Source organism: Muntiacus reevesi, chromosome 7, assembly GCF_963930625.1.
Source record: "Muntiacus reevesi chromosome 7, mMunRee1.1, whole genome shotgun sequence".
Classification (NCBI taxonomy): domain Eukaryota; kingdom Metazoa; phylum Chordata; class Mammalia; order Artiodactyla; family Cervidae; genus Muntiacus; species Muntiacus reevesi.
Window position 1 is genome coordinate 46,143,835 of NC_089255.1, and position 24,555 is coordinate 46,168,389.

At 44.6% G+C, this 24,555-nt stretch overlaps 1 protein-coding gene across 3 annotated transcripts in view; it reads right to left on the minus strand.

Moving 5' to 3' along the window:
• TLN2 (talin 2) overlaps positions 1-24,555 on the minus strand; it is a 483,978-nt gene that overhangs the window by 377,071 nt on the left and 82,352 nt on the right. For all 3 annotated transcript variants that reach the window (XM_065940303.1, XM_065940301.1, XM_065940302.1), the window contains exon 2: positions 19,469-19,554. The gene's annotated coding sequence lies outside the window, so the exon portion shown is untranslated. The remainder of the gene's footprint in view (positions 1-19,468; positions 19,555-24,555) is intronic.

Consider the following 24,555-nt stretch of genomic DNA (forward strand, 5'->3'; position numbering starts at 1 on the left):
GATGCCCAGGTATGTTGGGGAGGGAGTAAGAGAAAAAAACACAAGTACAGAGACAGCATCCACAGACAGAAGACATACCAGAAGTCCTCCATGCTCAACACTCATTCATTTACTCCCCCAAAGAACTTTCATTGAATCCCAGGTATGTATCAGGTATGCCCTAGACACAGGGGATGCAGCCATGAATAAAACTAGTGCCTTATTTTTGAAAACCAAAATTTCAACACACTGAGGAAGTGCAGCAATAGTCAGACACTAGAGGAAAAATCATAGCCCAAAGGAAGAGCAAGGAGACAGTCAGAGGTTGCTTCACATCTCAGGGAACACAGGCAGGAATAATGAAAATAGAGCACAAAGAATCCTTCTTATTTGGCTACGGAACATTGTTCATTTTACAAGTATATTTAAATGAAACATTAATGTATATCTGCGTACTCAACAATAACAGGCAAAACAACTAAACATTAGTCACAATCCACAGAGGTGATTCACATAATTTTAACAAATTAGACCTATGCAAATCACAGCCCAATCCTTAGGAGGAAAGGCATTAGTAAATTAAATACATAAATGTATACAATCAATATTCCATTGCCAGGGAACAGTCAAGCAGTGATCACACAACATAACCACATGGGAGCAGAGCTTCTCAAACCATAATGTGCACACACACAAGCTGGAAGCTGGGGTGGAGCCTGACAGCCTGCATTTCTAATAAGCTCCCAGGTGATGCAGACAGGGCTGGGCCCGTGGCCCACTCTGAGTGATGAGGATGAGAAAGGTCAGTGATGCTCAGATCTGACTGAGCATCCTAGACATCTACAGAGGGGGTTCTAAACAAGACAAATGCCAATCCTCCTCTGAAACCTAATGAGCCAGAATCTTAGGAGATGAGGTTCTCTGTAATTTCTCTCTAAGCTATACAGGTGGTTCTCAGGTGCAGCCATAGACTTGTGAAATCACAGTCACATAGACTTTTTGTATACCTCACCCCAAGAAACAGGTCAGTTCTTTTCTGTACATAGAAAATGTCAGCAGCTGTAGAAGACATCCATGGAGATAATGAGTCAGAAAGAGGAAGCCCAGCTAACCTGACCAGGCTGATCAACTCGACCAAAGTGATGCCTAGAATCACAGTCTCCACAAGCTGCCTATGGTAGAATCTATCTTGACCCTTTTCATCCACTTTAACTGCTTTCCAAAGCTAGTGGTTAGATCATTATTATCTCTTTAGCTTCATAAAACACACCAAAGAGGAAAAGGACTTTTTTTTTGCCTAAAAATTATAGATAAGGGGTCATCCATGATGAAAGACTGGAAAGAAGCCAAAAGACAAACATGCAATTAACCAGTCCAATGCCTCCAGGCTCCAGTCTTGAAAGGGCTCTTCAGCCACACAAACCCTCACTGCAAAGTGCAATTGTGTTAATAAAAGGGACTGAGTGGAATGTAGTCTTTCAAGGTTTTCATGCACAAAATCACTTCTGGAAAAAAGGAAAAGTAACAGTTTACCATCTTCAGTGGAATAGGTGATAGACCCAGGTCCATTTGAAACACCAGCATTTCATATTCCTCTATGGCCACTTTCCATCAAAGGAGACATTTCTGTTCCATGGATTCAGCCTCTTGCTCCCAATTTCTATCCATCTCATTAAAAGTTGTAAGCTATAATCTCCTTCTCACCCCTGCTTACCCTGACAGAGGGCAGGAAAATTGGAAAATCTTCAACTAGGATGAAGATGTTCATAGCAGTACTATTCATAATAGCTGAGACATGCAAGCAACCTAAAAGTCCATCACCATATAACTGGATAAAGAAGATGTGGTACATATGAACAATGGAATATACCTCCGCTATGAAAAAAGAATGAAATAATGCTGTCTGCAGCAACGTGGATGGACCTACAGATTATTATGCCAAGTGAAGTAAGTCATAACAGAGGAAGATAAATACCATATGAGATCACTTCTATGTGGAACCTAAAATATGACACAAATGAACTTATGTACAAAACAGAAAGGGATTCACAAACAGAGAGAACAGACCTCTGGTTGCTCAGTGCGGGTGGTGTGGATTGGGAGCTTTGGATTGGCAGATGCAAATATTTTCTATGGGATGAATAAACAACAAGGTTGGACTGTATAGCATAGAGAACTACACTGACTACCCTGTGATAAATCATAATGGAAAAGAACCTGAAAAATAGGTATTTTTTAAAGATGTGGTATACATACACAATGGACTACTACTCAGTCATAGAAAGAAATTTATCCACATGCAGCAACATGGATGGACTTGGAGGGTACTATGCTAATGAAATAAGTCAGGCAGAAAAAGTATTTACTCTATAATATCACTTCTGTGTGGAATCTAAAAACCATAACAAACTAGAGAATTAAAAAAACCTAGTAGATTCACAGACATAGAGACAAACTAGTAGTTACCAGTGGGGAGTACAATAAAGAGGTAAGGAGAAAAAGGATTATTATGGGATTATATGAAGTCATGAATGTGAGTTGGAGAAGGAAATGGCAACCCACTCCAGTATTCTTGCCTAGAGAATCCTGTGGACAGAGGAGCCTGGAGGGCTACTGTCCATAGGGTCGCATAGAGTCAGACACGACTGAAGTGACTTAGCATGCATGCATGCATTGGAGAAGGAAATGGCAACCCACTCGAGTGTTCTTGCCTGGAGAATCCCAGGAATGGAGGAGCCTGGTGGGCTGCCGTCTATGGGGTCGCACAGAGTCGGGCACGACTGAAGCGATGCAGCAGCAACAGCATGTACGTGAAACTTTTGAAAACTGTAAAGCACTATAGGATTTAAAGAACTCTTCATCCAATGTTTTTTTTAAGTGTTGTCAGTTCAGTTGCTCAGTCATGTCAGACTCTTTTTGACCTCATGAACCGCAGCACGCCAGGCCTCCTGTCCACCACCAACTCCCGGAGTCTACTCAAACTCATGTCCATCAAGTCAGTGATGCCATCCAACCATCTCATCCTCTGCCATCCCCTTCTCCTGCCCTCAATCCTTCCCAGCATCAGGGTCTTTCAAATGAGTCAGTTCTTTGCATCAGGTGGCCAAAGCTTCAGCTTCAACATCAGTCCTTCCAATGAATATTTAGGACTGATTTCCTTTACGATGGACTGGTTGGATCTCCTTGCAGTCCAAGGGACTCTCAAGAGTCTTCTCCAACACCACAGTTCAAAAGCATCAATTCTTCAGCGCTCAGTTTTCTTTATAGTCCAACTCTCACATCCATACATGACTACTGGAAAAACCATAGCTATGATTAGATGGACCTTTGTTGGCAAAGTAATGTCTCTGCTTTATAATATGCTGTCTACGTGGGGTTCCCCGGTGACTCAGACGGTAAAGTGTCTGTCTGCAGTGCGGGAGACCCAGATTCGATCCCTGGGTTGGGAAGATCCCTTGGAGAAGGAAATGGCAACCCACTCCAGTACTCTTGCCTCGAAAATCCCATGAACAGAGTAGCCTAGTAGGCTACAGCCCATGGGGTCGCAAAGAGTCGGACATGACTGAGCACCTTCATTTGCACTAGGTATTGTAGTCAGGGTCAATAAGCAAGACCATGTCCTCCTCCTCTCTATTTAATGCTCTGGGGAGAAAGATCCAAAGCTCCCTCAACTATACATGGATCACAACACTCAAGTGAAAAAAAGGGGGCAAGGGAGCAGCAGTTTGCAATTCCCACCACGTGCCACACATTGCATGTTCATCTTTCTATCTTGAGTCCTAAGAAAGTAACTGTATAAAGAAATGAATGACTGGATAAATGACTGGAAATAACAGGATGAACAACATCCTGTCCTCCAGGACTTCCATTTTCTAGCTGGAAGACCAGACAGCACAGTGTAATTGCAAGGGCAGTAATGGAGGTTCAGGTGAGGCCGGCGTCAGGACTCAGGTCTTTCAGATCCATGTCACTGTGCTCTGTTTTAGCCCATGTTGTGTTCTTGGAAACAGATGTCAACAGCCTTACGGGGACAGAGAAGGAGGAAGGCTCAGCTGGGGGTGGAGGGGCTGGGGAAGGCAGCAGGATGGGGTGGCATGTGACGCAGGCTCAGGGGAGGAACCAAGCTGCCTGGCTGTCAGGGGCCCATCATTTGCACAGCCGTCTTGCCGTGAATCTGCTTGGAATCGGCTGCCACTTGCTGGTATTGAATTAGCAAGGCGGGGGGATGGGGAGTGGAGGTGAGATGGGGGAGGAGACAGGGCAATGTCTTTTCAAATGTATGTATTTTTACGTCTTCTTTAAAAAAATTTTTTTTTTAATCCTTATCTGTTAGGACTAGGAAGGAAGGGACAAAAAGCCTAGGATAGGAAAGAAATAAGGATTTTTTCCCCTCCAACCAAAATAATACACCATGGGAACAGTCAGAGGTTCCTGACAATTTATCCCATCTGTGGAAGCATGACTCTTAAAATGGAGAATCACCCAGAAAATCTCCTATGGGGCCTGAACCTCTGCCATGTAATGATTTTTCCTTCTTAAGGGAATAAAGGTTAACAAAGTGCAACCTTTTTTCTAAATAAGGTCACACAGTCCTTTTCGAAATCAGATACCTGCTCTGAGAATTAACACATCCAAATCCCCTGCTTGAATGGACATCTCCCTAATCTACTTCTGGAGAGGCGCATGCTTTTGTTTAAAACCCCCAAGACCCTGCCAGCTGAGGTCCAGCCATAAGCAGAGACTGTAATTTAATTTTGCCGAGAGCTCAGGACCTCAGCCCTAGGGAGAATGAGCCCTTAGTGGAGGCTCCAGGGCCGAGGCAGCCCCCTAGCCATGCCCACCCCAACTATGAGGGAACACACAAACCCAGGGAGTCTCAGGGCCTTTAGGACAATTGAAGATGCTAACTACAAACAGCGAGGATCAAAATGCATGTGACACCTATTGCCCCATCTGCTGTCCCTTAGCCTCCTACCATTTGTCTTCCTGGAAATAAAGGAATCCCAGTATCACCCCGACAGAGGGCAGGCACACCTAATTCAGGCAGATCTAAAAACCACCTTCCTCACCAGGAGCCTCCCTTCTTGCAGACAAGGAGGTTCAGTGCTGCTTACTTAGACGTTTGATTTAGCCGCCCTGCGATGGACCTTATAATGTGGGAGAGTAAAAGGGGTGATGCTGGGTAGATTGGGGAGTACTTTTGGCAAGGCAAGCTTAGAACAGACAATAACATGCTCAAATTCATCCTATACTTGTTAAAAAAAAAAAAAGCCAAGGGTAGATGGGAAGACAGTTACTTACTGCACAAGTATTATGAGCCAGACATAGGGATGGAGGCTTCACCTGCGTTATCTTGTTTAGTGCCCTTCTCACAGCAACCCTACCAGGTGGATGGGTTACCAGCATTTCACAGGTGAGGGAACTGCAATTCAGGAGCTCTCTAGCTGGCCTGCACTCACGCAGCCATTAGATGCTGAGGCAACATTTGAACCCAGATCTGGGTGACCCGTGTCAGGCAGTATGGCTCTGCCCTCGGAGTCTCAGATGAAAGTTTACTGTTTACTGAGTTACCAGCACTGCAGCTGGCCAACAGCAGCTCAGGGACCAGACTTCCCAGATCATGGTTTACACCCATGAACCAGACCCTCCAGCTACAAACTACATACATCCTAACCCAGCGTCCCAAAGGAGGCAGAAGGGAACACAAGGCAAATGCAGACTTCCAATCCTTCTTCCACCCCAATAGGAAGGCACACAAACACTCCAAGTGCTCCAATGCAGCAGTGAGAAGGTGGCCAGAGCATCATCCTCGGCTACTGTACTCTTTCCAAAGCACCACCTCAAATCACGTCCCAAGGGTCACCAGAGGCTTCAAAGGTGACCATGTTCTCTGTGATTACATGAATTCCACCATAGGGGCACTTACCCTGGTAGTCCAGGGGTTAAGAATCCGCCTGCCAATGTCAGGGATAGGGGTTCTATCCCTGGTCCAGGAACTAACATCCCACATGGGGTTCCTGAGGCAGATGGTCAAATGAGATACCACACATCAGAGAGAGGGGAACAATCCAAGGACTCTTATCAATCTGGAGGGTTTTGAAGTCAGCACAGCATCCTGAGTCACAGAGGAAAAAAGATAAAACTGTGATACTTATCTACTCCTTTTTAAGTGGGAAAGTATACAAGATACTTCAGCCATTTGCAAGAAAAACACAGTAGTCTCACCTGTAATTGGAGGAAAGCTCAATCACTTAGCTAAAACTTGCTAATCCTGAATTCCTCCTTCCTGGAAGATACCAAAGTAAAGGAACCACCACTACATTCTCAGCGGGGGGGGGGGGGGGGGGGGGTGTGTGTGTGTGTGTGTGTGTGTGTGTGTGTGTGTGTGTGTGTGTGTGTGTGTGTGTGTGTGTGTGTGTGTGTGTGTGTGTGTGTGTGTGTGTGTGTGTGTGTGTGTGTGTGTGTGTGTGTGTGTGTGTGTGTGTGTGTGTCTGTGTGTGTCTGTGTGTGTGTGTGTCTGTGTGTGTGTGTGTGTGTGTGTGTTTTAAGATCTTTCTGATGTGGGCCATTTTAAAAGTACTAAATTTGTTATGATGTTGCTTCTGTTTAGGTTTTAGTTTTTTGGCTGTGAGGCATGTGGGATCTTAGCTCCCCAACCAGAGATCAAACTCACATCCCCTGAATTGGAAGATGAAGTCTTAACCACTGGACCACCAGCGAAGTCCCTTCAGTGTATTACTTTTCATCTATCCTAGCTCTTCTCAAAACCTTATTCTTCACATTTTCTGGACATCTTTGTTTGCATCCATCAACCTCACCTTCCCTTCCCATACCTTCCCCAACACCTACTCCCCATCACAACCACCACCAGATCACATTTATCCAGAATTTCTATATTAGATACAGAGGATCCTGTAAAAAGAAAGTGATGCTTACTTGGCCAAAGCCCCTTCCTCATGCAAAAATACCATAGGCAGAAAATCAAATGATGCTCTGTCAGTGTCTTTAACACTTAAGAACACATTAACAACTCAGAGAAGCTTTTGCTGATACCAAGACACAAGACAAGGAATTAAATTATTAACATTCTTCTAGGAAAGATGGACAAATGGCAACCCACTCCAGTATTCTTGCCTAGAAAATCCTGTGGACAGAGGAGCCTGGTGGGTTGCTGTCCATAGAGTCACACAGAGTCAGACACGACTGAAGTAACTTAGCATGCATGCATGCATTGGAGAAGGAAATGGCAACCCACTCCAGTGTTCTTGTCTGGAGAATCCCAGGGATGGGGGAGCCTGGTGGGCTGCTGTCTATGGGGTCACAGAGTTGGACACGACTGAAGCGACTTAGCAGCAGCAACAGCAGGAAAGATGGACTGTCTCTAAATCTAGTTGTCCTAAGGCTGTCCATAATTTTTACTCAAATTCAGGCATAAGTACAGCTTGAATATATGGCCTGGGAATATATGGCCAGGCATATTTATTTTTCTAAGCTCTGTCTCTGGGATGTAGTGAAGGTCTGCCATTACAATTCTTCTGATGACATGGACAAATGTGCTCTAAGTCATGAAGTGATAACCCCACAAATAAGTTAAGGCACTACAACTTCCTAGAACAAATCAAAACACTATTTAAGAAAAAAATGAATTCATAAATCAGCTTAATCTTTATAACAGTCCCTTTTTGAAAAGGGCCACACCCTTGAGGTCAGGGGTTGTGTCATACTCCTTTTTATGTTCCCCCTCTCCAATATTTAGCAGGATACTGGGTAGAATAGTCAAGATGTACTGTTACTCATGAGTATTTACGATCATTTACTATATTTCACTTTTAGAAATACTTTTCCCCCTGTTTTTTATCTTATTTTGTATCTTATTTTACTGACCCTAGACTGCATGCGGTTATGTTGTTTGCTTCTTAATAAAAAAGTGGAATCAACAGCTCTAGGGGTCAGCAAGGTCAAATATTCAACAGGAAACAGCGCATAAAGTGGAAGAAGTTTGAAGTAGAAGTGTTAATCAAGGTAATATGGCCAAGGACTTCCCTGATGGTCCAGCGGTTAAGAATCCTTCTTCCAATGCAGGGGACACAGGTTTGATCCCTGGTCAGGCAACTAAGATCCTATGTGCTACAACTAAGACCCAATGCAACCAAATAAATAAATTAAAGAAAAAAAAAAAAAAAAAGAAGGTAACACTGGCCACAAACTGAAACGCCCAGAGCTCTAAACAGCACATCGTTACCACGTGGCAGTCTCCTGAGTCTTGAGTAACATCTACAAGGAATCCCATCATCACTTAATGGGCTGGGAGCAACCATCCTAGGTCTTAGGAATCCCATGATCAGTCCAGGAGCTTACACACATGATATTCAACACCATGCAAGCTAACCAGACCCAAGCAGCTCAATGTCAGAATCCATGTCAGAAGAGATCATCAAAGGAAGAATGCAGTGGCAGCAGCCTGGATCATCATCTTTTGCATTTGTCAAACACATGTAAACAAGAGATTTCTCCACATCCTCATCGATCCTTTCCACTCCTACATAATTTGGAGGCAGGCAGGACAGTCGGATGGAGTCAAAAGGAACACAGGGTTCACAAGGCTTTTGTACTTCTGTCTCTAGGATTTACTCTTGCCACAGGGCAGAGAGGATGCTCTGTTCCTGCCTCAGGCAAGTTTTTCCTATACGTAGGCTCTAAGGACATCAGCCCTTTCACCTGCATTCAGGAGCAGACCCTGCAGAGAACAAGAGTGCCCACTTCAGGCAAGTCCCAAGTACAAAGAGCACTTGCACACCAGACTTCCCTTTAAAGGAGGGGGTGGTCCTCTGTACATGCTCACCTCCTCTGGGACACACAGATTAAATGATACAAGCTCAACACCATATTAACCAAAGGGTCGCAACTAAGATTAGTGTAGGAGAGAAAGACATCTTGTGCTTTCTGACGTGATATACTGAGAAAGATTCAAAATATCAGTTATGTAGCATTCCTGACAGAAACACATCCAATCATGAGGAACCTCCTAGTGAGGAATTATCATACAAATACAAATTGCTAGGTAGTAACTGACTTTTTTTTGAGTGTAAGTCAATATCATCAAACACACACACAGGCACACACAAAGGCAGAGGGACTGTTCCTAATTAAAAGGATGACAGAGATGTGACAACTGAATAAAATCAGCATGATCCTGGACTGAATCCTAGGTCAGGGGAAGGGTGGCAGTAAAGGATGCTATTGTCATAAGTAGCAAAATTGGGGTATGAACTGTATATTCAGCAACAGTACATCAATGTTATATATCCACATTATAAAGCAACTATATTCCATGAAAAGTAATTCAAAAACAATTTTTTTTAAGAAAAAGATATGCAGATTGGGGAAAATGTTATATATGTCCTATTTTACTAACTGAACTACATAGTTACAAAGAGGAATGTCTTTGTTCTTAGGAAAAACATGCAGAAGCTATCTAGGGGTCAAGTGGCATGATGTGTGTAACTTCAAATGGTTCAAAAAAGATAACAGGCATCAATATGGAATGAAAAAGCAAATGAGGCAAAATATTCATAATTGATGAATTAAGGTTAGAGTATATAGGAGTTCTTTGTATCCTGGCAACTTTTCTGTAAGTTTATTTCAAAATAAAGTCTTTTAAAACAACATAGATTCAAATTCAACTTGCAAAGCATTTCTACAGGAACACTGGTTGAATGAGGCAAGGCCCCCACCCCATAGGAAAAGCACCTGTCACCATCTACCCACCCCCAGACCCAGGGGACTGTGCCCCTCTTCCATCTCGAAGTCAATATCTGGTCAAACTCAGCCACGGAGATTCATCTCCCAGGAATCTGAAATGGAGCCAGGAAGAGGTGAGAACACTGAGCAGAAGAGAGGGCAACTTCAGGTATGAGGTCTCCGCATCGAGCGGGCAGAGGAGCGGGTCTGGTTTTGATGAGGAGGACGTGGTGACACTGGACAGAACTGTCTCAGCACGAATGAGCACGTTGGTGGCTATGTCTCAGGTACACAGCAATCCCTCAGTACAGGTTGGCTGCAATCAGCAATTATTGGACAGAAATGTCTCCGAGCATGAATGAACACATTGGTGGGTAAGTCTCTGGTACACAACAATCATTCAATAAAGGTTGGCTGCAATCAATCAGCAATTGCACTGAACAACTCTACAACTCCATCCAACCTCCACTTCATTTTAGCCACTTCAACCGTGTCTGTTCCTTGGCACAGGAGCCTTGCCAAGAACAGACTATCAATACAACAAGATTAAGAGTCGCCATGAACTCGTACCCACAAAGGTGGACTAGGGAGTGCAGCCACCCTCCCCTCCCCGGCTCCCATGCTGCTGCCCTGCTTCTGCAAAAGAAGGGACGGCTCCTTCTCTTCTCACACCCACAGCCTTTTATCCAGGGACAAACTGGCCGCAGCAAAGGGTACAGCCTGTGACAGAGACCATGCAGCCTCCATCAGTCACAACACAATGTGGCAAACAGCCAGAAGGAAAAGACTTGGGCCCTGACCAGGCAGGAAACCTGGATCCTTGTACCACTAACCTCAGTGAAAACCTGGTAAATTACCACCCTCATCTGACCTACAGGTAGACAGAATAATGGTACCCAAAGTTGTCTATTCCTCATCTCTATAACCAGTGTGCATGCTACATTACATGGCAAAATGGACTTTGCAGATGGGATCAATTTAAGGATCTTGAGGTAGGGAGACTTTCCTGGATTATCCAAGTGGGACCAATGGAGTCAAAAAGATCCATAAAAGCAGACAGAACCGTTCCCAGCTATGGTCAGAGTAAGATCAAAACGTAGCAGGATTTGAAGATGGAAGGAAACAAGCCAAGGAAAGCAGGTGGCCTCTAGAACCTGAAAAGGCAAAGAGATGGAATTCTCCTCTAGAGCAGGGGTCCCCAACCTCCAGGATCTAAGGCCTGATGATCTGAGGTGGAGCTGATGTGATAATAATAATAGGAATAAAGTACACAACAAATGTAATGTGCTTGAATCATCCCAAAACTATCCCCACACCCCGCCTGGCCCATGGAAAAACTTTCACAAAACCAGGCCCTGGGGTCAAAAAGGCTGGGGAGAGCTTATCTAGAGCCCCCAGAGGAACAGAGCACTTGATTCTAGCCTCCTGAGACTCGTATCAGGCTTCTCGGCTGCAGAATTGTAAGATCAAATAGATTTACGGTGTTTTAAGTCACTAAGTCTGTGGCCATTTGTGACATCAGCACTAGAAAACTAACACAGACTTTATTCTCTCCTCTGGTAATGAAAGGGTATTCATCCTTTCTGAGAAGTCGGCTTAGTAGAACCTACAACCCATCACTTATCCTCCTAGAAGCTCCTGGGGCATCCCTGGAGAAATCTTGGCCCTTGACCATAAGTTCTCTGAAGGTAAGTAATTCACAAAACCAACAACCTCCATGTCAGATGGATTTTATTTAGTATCATCCACCCTTGTTTTGTGGGCTTCCCAGCTGGCTGGAATCAAGACTGCCAGGAGAAATAGTTTAACCTCAGATATGCCAATGACACCATCCTTATGGCAGAAATGAAGAAGAACTAAAGAGCCTCTTGATGAAAGTGAAAGAGGAGAGTGAAAAAGTTGGTTTAAAGTTCAACATTCAGAAAACTAACATCATGGTATCCGGTCCCATCACTTCATGGCAAATAGATGGGGAAACAGTGGCTAACTTTATTTTTCTGGGCTCCAAAATCACTGCAAATAGTGATTGCAGCCATGAAATTAAAGGGTGCTTACTCCTTGGAAGCAAAGTTATGACCAACCTAGACAGCATATTAAAAAGCAGAGACATTACTTTGCCAACAAAGGTCCGTCTAGTCAAGGCCATGGTTTTTCCAATAGTCAGGTAGGGATGTGAGAGTTGGACTATAAAGAAAGCTGAGCACCAAAGAATTGATGCTTTTGAACTGTGGTGTTGGAGAAGACTCTTGAGAGTCCCTTGAACTACAAAAAGGTCCAACCAGTCCATCCTAAAGGAGATCAGTCCTGGGCGTTCATTGGAGGGACTGACGTTGAAGCTGAAACTCCAATATTTTGGTCACTTGATTCGAAGAGCTGACTCACTAGAAAAGACCCTGATGCTGGGAAAGATTGAGGGCAGGAGGAGAAGGGGACGACAGAGGATGAGATGGTTGGATGGCATCACTGACTCAATGGACATGAGTTTGGGTGGACTCCGGGAGTTGGTGATGGACAGGGAGGCCTGGCGTGCTGCGGTTCATGGGGTCACAAAGAATTGAACACGACTGAGCGACTGAACTGAACAGGTGGCTCAGTAGTAAAGAATCTGCCTGGCAGTGCATGAGATTCAGAAGGCATGAGTTCGATCCCTGTGTCTGGAAGATTCCCTGGAGGAGGAAATGGCAACCCAGTCCAGTATTCTCACCTGGGAAATCCCAGGAACAGAGGAGCCCCTGGCAGGCTGTATATAGTCCATAGGGTCACAGAGAGACAGACACAAATGAGTATGAGCATGCATGCCCTTGTTTTGTATTTTGCCACTAGAACTCATTCTTTTTTTAGTAATAAAAATAAAATGTCTCCCAAGTTACTAAGTAATTGGCAAACCCCAGGGGCCCAGAACACCAGCATCCACATTGTATCTGCTCCATCCCTAAACATTCCCCAACAACCACGCCCACCCCAGAGGGCTTTGCCTCAGATCCAAGAGTGAAATCACTATGGCCATCTTCCAGATTTCTGAGTCATCTTCACCACTGCAGGTCCAAGCAGCAGCAGCTGGATTTTGACCTCAAGGCACCAAAGCCCAAACCCAGCCCTGGAAATTCAGCTGCTGCACAAGGCCCCCCAACCCCCACCTCCCTTCTCTAACATCTTCCCTATGCAACTGCCCTGCTGCCTCCTGGGAGCCGTGCAGCTGGCTGAAGGACACGCTGCCAAGTGTAATCCATGGGTGTAGTGATGCGCTCCAGCTACATCACGGGAGCTACTTAAACTGATTGCCTCTGTTCTCAGGAGGGTGTTTGAGGGTATTTCTTATCACTGAAATATTTCCAATGAATGAAACATCTGGGGAAGACAGCTACTGTCCTAACTTTGATGCAGTCTCACTAGAAAGGCCTATGCCAATCTTCGTGGCTGTAGTGAAGATGGTAGTTTTTTTGAGCCGAGCCTATTTGTAGCTTCCACTTCTTTATTCTCCCAAGAGCTGGAGAGTGTGTGTGCCCCCTGCAAGTGCAGTTCCAAGGACAAGAGCTCAAAGTCCATCAAAACAGATCCAGGAAAAAGGAGCTGTCATTCCTTCTGACAATCTTTGCTGCATCAACTCAAAACTGGGGTCACCAGGTGGGTTTCCCAGGGGATCTATTCAAATAGAGAGAGCATCACCTCTAAAGCAGAGAGCACCTAGATACCAGGGACTTGTACTGGAAATGGTTCTGGCCCAAAAGGGAGTCTGTTCTAAGCACCAGGGTGCAGGAATTGGCCAGACAGCGTGCCGGCTGCTTTACAAAAGGAAGAAGCCTGTTTTAGGGTGGGCAGGCCAACAAAGCTCAGCCACGGGGAATTTGATCACCTTTTTATCATCCTGTCATCACCCACTCCAGTTAAACCAAGATCTGCCACAGATGCCTGCCAAATGACAATGCAGGACCATGGCTCTGCCTTGGAGGAAAGTGCCCCTGAAACGTCACACAGTCATTCTGGGTGCCCGGGAGACCCCGGCCACAGACAGCCCAGCACGGCCACAACAATGTGCCCAAGATTCTCCCTCTGAGCAGGAGCAGAGGTGGGGAACTGGAGAAGGGGGTGAGCCCACGACTGCCTGGGCAGAAGGGAGCTGCCTCCAGCCTGACCCACATCTTCTCTCTCCCACGTGCTGCAACACACACTCCGGAGCATCCATCAACAGCACCACTCCGTATAAACAGAACGAGAAGGACGCAGAGAAAAGGAGCCTGGGGAGAGGAATGGGCAAGTCCAGAGATGAGGCCTCAAAGGCTGAGATATAGAACCAGAAAAGACATCCTGGCAACCCTTGCTATTCAGAGACTTTGCTTGAAGCCCTAGAAACTCCTAGACCTGGCATGGCAATACTTTTTTTTTTTCAAGTCCTCTATATATTAAGCTTTCAAAATGACAAATTTTCAAGACTAACAACATTCTGTGCTAGTGACATATCTTAGGTCACTGGGCTCCTAAAAGTATCATTTTTTAAAGGTGAATTTTTAAAGGTGCATAACTTCTGACCTCAAGATTCTACAGAAGAGGAGGGAAAAAAAAAAAAAAGATTCTACAGAAATGCCACAGGGTCTACAAATAAATATTTTAAAAATGCTTACTGCAGTATTACCAAAATGTAGGGAGAGGGAGGGTAGGAAGCCCAGCCAGCAATGAAAGAATGAAAGCTCATACAACTTACATTTTCATGTAAAAAATAAGACACAACAATTAACAACAATAACAAACTAATAATAATATGTGGTCTTTCAATATAGGGTCAATTTTTTTTAGCATGGAAAGTGTCCATAATAGTTTTTAAAATACATTACACAGATTATTATACCATATTAATTTAAAAGGAAAAAACATGTTTTCTCATGTTTTTAAAATAATATCAGGAGTATAAAAAGTCCAACTACTACTTTGAAAGTACCTTCCCTTCTCACAAAAAGCGAAGGGTGTCAACAGTATCCTTTATTGTTCTTAAAGCACATAAGAGCTCTGTCTGCAAGGAGGGAACAGTTGTTAAAAAAAAACACAAAACTCCCAAATCCCCAGTCAGTCATTCTTTTAATTAGACATCTTACTTTTTTAGGCTTTTCTTTTTTTAATAAAGAGAAACATGCCCCTGAGGGTCCCAAATGAGAGGAAGCATTGGGATTGGCAGTTACCATGGACCCACAACTGCAGACAGGTCATACAACAGATCAGAACATCCCAGTTCGCTGGATAGGGGTACCTCTGAGTAGTCAGCCACAGGCTGTGGGCGAAATCCTTCCGTGCCCCAAACCCCACATGCCCAGTGGGCAATGCTGGCTCTAGGGTTGGTATGTTTTGAAATGATGGAGTTTAAGAGAATCCTGCATTGAGGCAGAGGCAGGAAGAGTTGCAAATCACAAAGTATCTGAATGTTGTTTATTGCTTCATTTGAAGGTCTGTATCTATCCTTCGGCATCCTAAAATTTATTACACTGTGATTTTTTAAGTATATCTGGTACAAAAAGGGAAGATAGTCCCAAATTTCTCAACCCTGTAGCATGAAACAGAGGTCCAAGAGGCTGGACAGCTTGACTGGGATTACCGGATGGGAAGAATGTCATTATAGGGGGAGCTATTCTCTTTCTTTCTACAGTTTTTACCCTTCTTCTTTAATTACATGTTATAAATTACCTTTGTAACTTTGTAAAGTAAAATTACATTTTAAAGAAATATAAGCAAAACCTTTTACAGGAAAGCGTATACTTACTCTTCCTATTTTTTTAAGACCCTCATCCAGCCTCTCCCCTATTACTGAAAATAGCTGAGGAACCCAGAGAGGAGGACTTAAGTCCACAAAAGGCAAGGAAACACTGTTGTGTTTACCTGTTAAGACTTGCAATTACCAGAGATCCATCTGACTACTGTTACCAGCAGCCTGTGTGCTGAGGGGTTCATCAGCAGTGCTTATTAAGCCATTGCTCTTCTGATACACTGGCTTTAGACAAGCCAGTGAAACAGAGAAAATACTTTGTTGGGTTCATTTAACAAATGTTTATTGAGCCTAAGGCTGAGTGCTGGGCCCTGGGATACAGGATAGATAAAGCATACTTCCCCTGTCCTCAAGGGCTCGTTTCTACAGACCAAGAAACTGGCTTCAGATATGAGCAAAGAGCTCGACCAGAGGGAAAAGAGCCAGACAGCGGGGGGAAAAGGGCACTTCAGCTAGTCTCCGAAGAGCGAATGGCCAGGATGAATACACGGTGCTCCTAGAGCATCATAGCTAAAACCATTCTCTCGTCTCACCTCCTTCCTTTCACTGTTGAGGAAACAAGTCCAGAAAATAGAAGCCACTAGACATTGGTGCCAGTATGAGAAAGTAAAGTGCAGGTAAACATTCTCGGGCCCAAGGTTACCCACTACAGAGCAGGGAGGTCAATCCAGCTCCCACTAGCTCCGGATCCTTAACTCTGGATGCAAAAGCCTAAAGAAGTGAGAAGGAGCTGCTTCTAAGATCCAATTTTATGTTTCATGGGTGGGTGGGCCCACCTTGCCACTCTAGTCGGGAGGTACAGGCATGAACTTGGTAACACAGAATTTGCAACACAAGCCTAATAATACAGTTCCTCCATTGCCTAAAACATGAGAATAGGAGTGCACACCTTGCCTCAAAAACCTAGTTATAGGGATTCAACTTAATTCTGCATTTGGTGAGTGATTCAGTGGCTCAGAATGTAAAGCATCTGCCTGTAATGCGGGAGACCTGGGTTTGATCCCTGAGTCGGGAATATCCTCTGAAGAAGGAAATGGCAACCCACTCCAGTACTCTTACCTGGAAAATCCCATGGACGGAGGAGCCTGGTAGGCTAGAGTCCACGGGGTCACAAAGAGTTGAACACAACGGAGCAACTTCACCTTCACTTTCACTTTTCAGTTTATACACAAACTCAGCATATATATGAAGCCAAAATCAAGGAACCTCATTCAAAACTTAAAACCCATAAACTCTAGAATTGTGTACCTGATACAGAATGGACAAAATAACTCTGAGCAGAATGAGGTTATTTGGAAATGGTCAGATACAGGAATCCCATACAGTGATCAGAAAATGGTCTTCAGAAACAATGCAATCAGGGCTTCCCTGGTGCTCTAGTGGTTAACAATTTGCCTTGCAATGCAGTGGATGCAGGTTCACGCACTGGTCAGGGAACTAAGATCCCACATGCCTCAGAGGAACTAAGAGTCCATCCAGCCAAAAATAAAGAAATAAAAATGTTTTTAAAAATGCCTTCAACCTGACTTCTCACCTTCTGCCTCCAGCAGGAGCCATCGAGAACTAAGTTGTAGCCCTGAATCTTAGGGCCAAAGGCAGTCATGTAAGCCCCCTAGAGACCTGTCACTGGGGAGGCTGGCAGAAGCTAGCAGGGGTAGGGTGAAAAGTCAGCCTCCCAAGTGCACTTGTCTCTTCCCTGTTCATTTTTGCTAAGCAATGACCAAGTTCCTTCTATAACTCAAGAGGCCAAGGTGCTACAGAAGCAATATTTTAAAGATGACACATAGGGAAAGGTCATACCCTCTATGGGTAAAATGAGGGTGAGATGGAAGAAAAATAGCACAAATAACCAGCAGTTCAGTCTTGCCACCAGTAGTAAAGTTCTCTTTCTAGCTGTGATGCAGGTGATGAAAGAAAGAGGAGATAAAACCCTGCCCAAGATCCAGCAGACCAGGTTGGACCCTCATCTTACTTGCTACGTGATCCCAGGCAAGTGCCTTCACCCCGACCTCAATCTTGTCCTCTATGAAATGGTCACTACCTGCCTCGTGAGTCATCGGGAAGGTTAAGGCACAAGGTCATGTGCCAAGTGCTTTGCCTTAAACCTCATATGTTGTAAGTATTCCATAAACAGCCACTAGAACTATTAACTACCCAGGAGGCAAATCAGTCTGGCTCCTTGTAAAAACTACATGACTTTTGAGAGGCCTGACTGCAGCTGTAGCGCAGTGCTGAGCCGGCAACAACACACCCGCATCACCCTGGGGAGAACAGCCCCAGGGCCAGTTCACCAGCTGGATTCAAGATGCCCTCTTTGGCAGCAGCGTCCTGAGCCTCCCCGATAGCTCCTTGAACCCTCACTCTGCCTGCTTTTTCTGTGGTCAGTTCTCTGCTTCCAATATAGTCTCTCTTCTCAACAACCCACTTAAGTGCGTTAGCCTAGCTGAGGCAGCCTGCTCTTAAAAACAAGAAACAGCCTCAGAATTTTCAGAAATGCTGACTTCAAATCAGGCACACTCATCCTATGAGGCAAAGACCTCATAGGATTCCACCTCAATAATCTGAAAAGCTCAGAACTTAAAGGGAGGATTTCACTCACAACACCATCACGCACAATAATGAGGTAGGAGCTCAGACACTGGTGAGGGTAACTTAACAGGCTCCCACACTCCCTGGTCGGGTTCATATCTCAAACCACTCAGCCTCACACTGTTAAAGAGGCGAACCCACCAGAAAAACTCCCGCCGGATCTCTGGGGGTTTTGCAGGCACACACCCCCAGGCAGTTCACCGAGAGTCACACTCAAGGACAAGTCTCGTGGGCATCAGGATGCTTAGACCTTTCTTCTCCAAGTGTGAGATACAAATCAGCAGCTTCAGGATCACCTGGACCTTGTGAGAAACACAGACTCACAAGCCCCAGCCAGACCTACCCCACCAGGTCCCCCTTTTAACTAGATGCCCAGGTGACAGTGCTTGAGAGTATTTAGAACAAAGTATAGTCAGAATGGACTGTGACTATTGACTTAGGTTTTCACCTAGTTTTTCCTTTCTTTGTGGAAGAAAGCCAACTTTAGCCACTGGCACATAGTAGATAATCAATATTCGTTGAATGGATGAACAGATGAATGGGTGGCCTACCAAGTGACTCAAGAAACTTATCCTGTATTAAGTGCAAAGAAAGATGCAAGCATGGGCCTGAGAGAGACAGAGAGAGAGAGAACATTTGGGGGCAGGGAGAAGGCGTCTTTAAATGAGGTTGTCAGTGGAGGCCTCTCTAACAGGAGTTCACATCAGGGGCGGCATGAAGCTACGGTATGATGGATGAGCAGGAACATGCTAGGAAGAGGATGTCAGCCCTACAGGTCAGCACCTACACTTGCCACCATAAAGGGTCTCTGGTTGTAGGCCAGTAAGAATAGATAAGGCTCCTAAGCTTCTTGATCCAATAGTTAAGAATCCACCTTGCAAGGCAGGGGACATGAGTTCGATCCCTGGTTGGGGAACTTAGATCCCACATGCCGTGGAACAACTAAGCCTGTGTGCCACACCTCCTAAATCCACGTGCTCAAGTCCTTGAGCCACAATTAGAAAGTCCGTGCAGCACAATGAAAGATCCCCCAAGACTCGATGAAGATCCTGTGTGCCACAACTAAGATCTGACATAGAGAAATAAATTTTTTTTTTAATTTTTAAAAGAACCCTAGAACTAAGAAACTAAAGGGAAAAGAAAAAAATTATTTTAAAAAGACCCATAAGTTGGGCTCTGATGGGAGAAAAGAGCAGCTCTCAGGAGGCACATTCAGCAGGTCCCCAGCTGTAAGACAGCTAGGGTCAGGAAGGCTGTATCTGGAGTCACAGTCGCCATCTCCATGGCTCCTGGAGGTGGGTGAGCCAGAGCAGGGCTGAAGAGGGAAGTGGTTCATCAGCTAGACTCTGTTTCCTGGCCACAACCCCTCCAGCCCTCAGATTCCCAAGTAGAGACATGGAGATTACTCACTGTTTTCTCCCAGTCGATCCAGGAACTTGCAGCCGAGCATCCAAGGGTCCAGGAGCCCAGTCCAGATGTTACCCTGCAACAGCACGCTGGCCAAAAAGAGACAAACGACAAGAGTCAGTGCAAGCGGCCACGTTGGTGAGTAAGCAACCCTGTCCCAGCATGGAATGACCCTGACGGGGTTCAGATGATAAAGAGCAGAAAAGGAAACACCCCCTCGGAGCCAGTGGTCTCAGAGCACTGTGCGGTGATACAAATGGCAAACTCCTCTGCCCTCAGCATCGGGAGAAGCACCGTCCCACCAACAGCAGCTCCAGAGCAGTCTCTCTGCAAATCCCCCAATATGGAGTCTAGACACAGGGCTGTAAAGTGCCCTTGGAGAGAATCAGGCCCAACCCCTCTCTTTCAGACAAGAAAAGCCAAGACTTAGAAAAGACAACAGGCCTTGTCTAAGATCAGCAGAGTATAAAGGCTAAGCCAGGAAGGGAATCTAGGAAGCAAGTCTATAAAAAAGCTTAAGTTTACCTGTAAATTACCTTCCTTCAAGAAACCTGGGTTCTAAATAAATGTTATTCTTATCTGTTCTGGCTCTTGACAGACAGACAAAGCAGCTGCAGTTCCAGATCTTAATTGTTTCCCGAGTTCTCCCTCCTTTATCCCCAAAGACTTTGAAGAGCCAAATTGAAACTCCTGGTTTTCTTCAAAAACAAAAGAAAACAAGGGAGAGAAAGAAAAACCCCGGGACTGTTCATATTTGAGCACAAGACGAAAAATCTAAAAACTTTGGAGAAAAACTTGAAGACCTAAAAATCCCAAATTTATAAGATATAAACAGCACAGAACAAAAACAGAAGCTTCTCTTCCATACATCAGGTTTATAGACCCAAGAGACTGGAATGTTCCAGGGACATGCCTGGAGACCATAAGAAGTGGTACACTTCAAAGATGAGGGGACTGTCTTGTTAAAATGAAATGGATGATCAAAATGCTAAGTCTTTAAAAAATGACGCTTCTGATAATGTTTTTTTTTTAATGAATTGTCATCTAATTATATATTTAAGACATAATCATATAAATAGGTACCTCTTCCCCTGGGGTTCTAGTTCCAGCTGACCTTGACAAATCAATGTAACCCTGGGCATATCACACCTAACCATGCCCATCTTCCATCAACTCATCCATGAAAAAGCAGGGATTAGACTCAACTCTTCAGCTGGAGAATTCTGAAAATCCCCTACACTGCTGAAACAAACTGAAAGTACTTCCCATTAAGTCAGCTTATACAAAGCATAGTTACTCGCCTACTTTGAAAAAATGAATGTCATTCATTATAAAATTAAATTGCCATCTCTTAGGGAATAACTACAAAGTTGGTGTAATAATAGTCATGTTCTGTTTCCAGGGAGTTTACTTCAACAGTGACAAATCTGCCCCCACCTGCACTAAATGGGGTATCTGGGTCTGTTTCCCCAAAAGTCCATTATTATTTATAAGGATGAAAGTTAGGGTTTCTTTTGCATGAAGTGGAATTTAGGCAGTGAGGTCATTTGTTTTGAAACTACAGCAACCATTCCAGTTTTTTTCCCCCATTTTAGCATTTCAATTGCTCTGGGTCAAGAGTAAAAGATGAAGATTTCAGAGAAAATGCAAAGCCTGGTAGGCCACCCACAGAATGGTCAAAGATTCTGCCCTGGACAGTCCAGGGCACAACTAACTACGGGGGTTGCCTTTCCCAAGTTAGACAATTTCACTGGTAAAAAGTCGGCGCAGACTTGCACACAAGCAGACTCATACATATTTCAAAGAATGTTCAAGAGTCCCAGGATCCATTTTTTAAAAAATAAACAAAGAAACAGAACCTACCATACTGACCACATGGTTCTTGATCCTTACAGGCAGGAGGGTCCATAAGTTCTTCTGGAAATATGATGAACCCTCTCCCCCGGAAGGACATGATAGATTCAGTTTCAAATTTCCCCAGAAATTTCTCTGTACCTCTGGTTAAGGACCCGGGCTTAATTAATATGAGGAGTCCCTCTTCATCTTTCTCTCTGAACTCTGTACAAGCCCTTGGTAAAGAGGGTCATGAGTAACAACCCCATTTACAAAGTGATTCACAAGAGCAGGGACCGGTGAGAAAATTGGCTTCGTGCAGCTCTTAGGATGGAGGGTATGACTCTGCAGCCAGCAATGCAACAACTGTTCCTGAGGCCCCGGCTGTGCCTGGGAGCCTGTACCAAACAGTTTCAACAGGGACCTTCCCAAATCTGGGTTTGCACTTGGCACTCAGTTCTTCAAAACAACAACAACAAGTAGACGGAAACATATAATACCGTATGTAAAATAGCCAGTGGAATTTGCTCTATGACTCAGAGAAGTCAAACCGGGGCTCTGTGATAACCTAGAAGGGTGGCAGGGGGTGGGAGGTGGGAGGCAGGTTTAAGAGCGAGGGGACATATGTATACCAAAGGCTGATTCGTGTCGATGTATGGCGGAAACCAACACAATATTGTAAAGCAACTATCTTTCAACGAAATATAAATAAATTAAAATGGCTGCAACAACAACAACAAAAATCAACAAACATCTGCATTACTTAGGAATGCATACAAAGGTACCAAGGATCAGTTAAAATGAAAAACTGAGATGCTTATCATAACTCTGGGGTGATAGGGGGCGATTTTTTTTTTTTTAGATATTCGTAATGTTGATTTCTTAGCCGGGCTGTCGGCTTCCCGGATGTTCAGATTACTCCTTATGTCACAGAGTAAAGCAATCTTCCTTACAGGGAGATTCAGGCCAGGGACAAGGCTCTCTAGGACTTGTCATCTCAGCCCCAGCTCAAGACACAGCAGTAAAACCGCACTAATCCCAACACTGGTCAGAGGGTGGGGCCCACCAGGGAACAGTGACCAGCTCTGGCCCCTGGGACACCATCTATAAATAAATCTTTTTTTTTTTTAAACAAGTCCACACCCTGGGACAGTCCGATATTCTGGGCTAAGGCCACGCTGACCTCCGATGCTGCCCATCTCTCTGGGAAATGCTGGTGTTGAGTTTCTGTGAACTCACTGGTCTTACTCTTCTAATGCTTGGCAGGCCTATATCCTGGGGCACATTCTGTTACCGTGAACAATCTCAGCAAGTCTTCCTGAACCACTGAGAAAGGAACAAAGCCCAGACTCATGTGTGGAGTTTGCAGGACTGTTCAGCCATCTCCTTCCTCAGTTGGATACAGAGGCAGGAGGGGCCTTACATGTTCTCCTTCAGCTACCTCATTACTCCACCCTCTTGGTGAGAATTCTGCTCATTCAGTGAGCTGTCAAGACATCTACTAGCCAGAAAAAGAGGTAGACAGTGTAAGCAGTCGCGACCGATATGTTTAGATTCCCATCCCTTTTGTCAGAGAAGGAAATGGCAACCAACCCCAATATTCTTACCTGGAGAAATTTCATGGACAGGGGAGCCTGGTAGACTACAGTCCTTGGGAATCACAGAGTCAGACAGGACTGAGCAACTAACACTTACACTTACTTATCCCTTTTGCACACTTACCAATACTATCTTGACCAAATAAGGAAAGTACACTCCTTGCCTAATAATTTGAGCAAGAGCATGCCATTCCAAAAAGATCCTTCTTAGGGTAATCTTATTAGCAGATGAGGGGCTTCCCAGGTGGGCACTAGTGGTCAAGAACCCACGAACCAATGCAGGAGACATAAAAGACACGTGTTCGATCCCTGGCCAGGAAGATCCCCTGGAGAAGGGCATGGCAACCCACTCCAGTATTCTTGCCTGGAGAATCCCATGGACAGAGGAGCCTGGTGGGCTATGGTTTATAGGGCCGTAAAGAGTCAGACACAACTGAGGCAACTTAGCATGCACACACGCACTAGCAGACAAAGCTCTGATGTTTTAGTTACAACAGCTAAATATTGACACCATGACATCAAATAACATTTTAACCCGGTTTGGAAATAACCTACACCCATACCCTTTGGCTTTTCCATACTGTTCATGGGGTTCTCAAGGCAAGAATACTGAAATGGTAAATGCAGCCATGAAATTAAAAGATGCTTGTTCCTTAGAAGAAAAGCTATGACAAACCTAGACAGCGTATTAAAAAGCAGAGACATCACTTTGCTGACAAAGGTCCATATAGTCAAAGCTATGGTTTTTCCAGTAGTCATGTACAGAGGTAAAATTTGGACCATAAGAAAAACTAAGTCCTAAAGAATGCTTTTGAACTGTGGTATTGGAGAAGACTCTTGAGAGTCCCTTGGACAGCCAGGAGATCAAACCAGTCAATCCTAAAGGAAATCAAGCCTGAATATTCATTGGAAGGATTAAGGTTGAAGCTCCAATATCCTGGCCACCTGATGTGAAGAGCTGACTCATTGGAAAAGGCCCTGATGCTGGGAAAGATTGAGGACAGGAGAAGAGGATGACAGAGGATGAGATGATTGGACGGCATCATCAACTCAATGAAAGTGAGCTTGAGTAAACTTCAGGAGACAGTGAAGAACAGAGAAGCCTGCCATGCTGCAGTCCATGGGGTTACAAAGAGTCGGACAGAACTTAGCAACTAAACAAGAACATACCCTGTGAAGGACAGACACACAGTAGACCGTGCTCCATAAAGGGAATACTGCAGTTCCTCATCTCTCACTATGTCTCTTCTACTCTTCTCCTAGCTCAAGTCTGCAGTTCAAAAAAGCAAAGCAAGGGACTTCCCTGATGGTTTAGTGGCGGAAGACTCCATGCTCCCAGTGCAGGGGGCCAAGCTTTGATCCCTGGTCAGAGAACTGATCCCACATGTCACAGCTAAGACTTTTACACATCAGTGCAGCCAAAAAAATATTTTTTAAAAAATAAAAAATTTTTATTTTAAAAATAAATAAATAAATAAGCAACGCAAAAGCCAAAATACAAAACCCACTCTCTAATATGTCACCTTCAAAAGTGGAACATCCCTCTGGATTCTGCCCTTTCTCCTAAGTTCAAGACTGGCATAGCTTGCTGTGTGTGTGTGTGTGTGTATGTGTGTGTGTGTGTGTGTGTGTGTGTACGCGTGTAAGCACTTGATGACA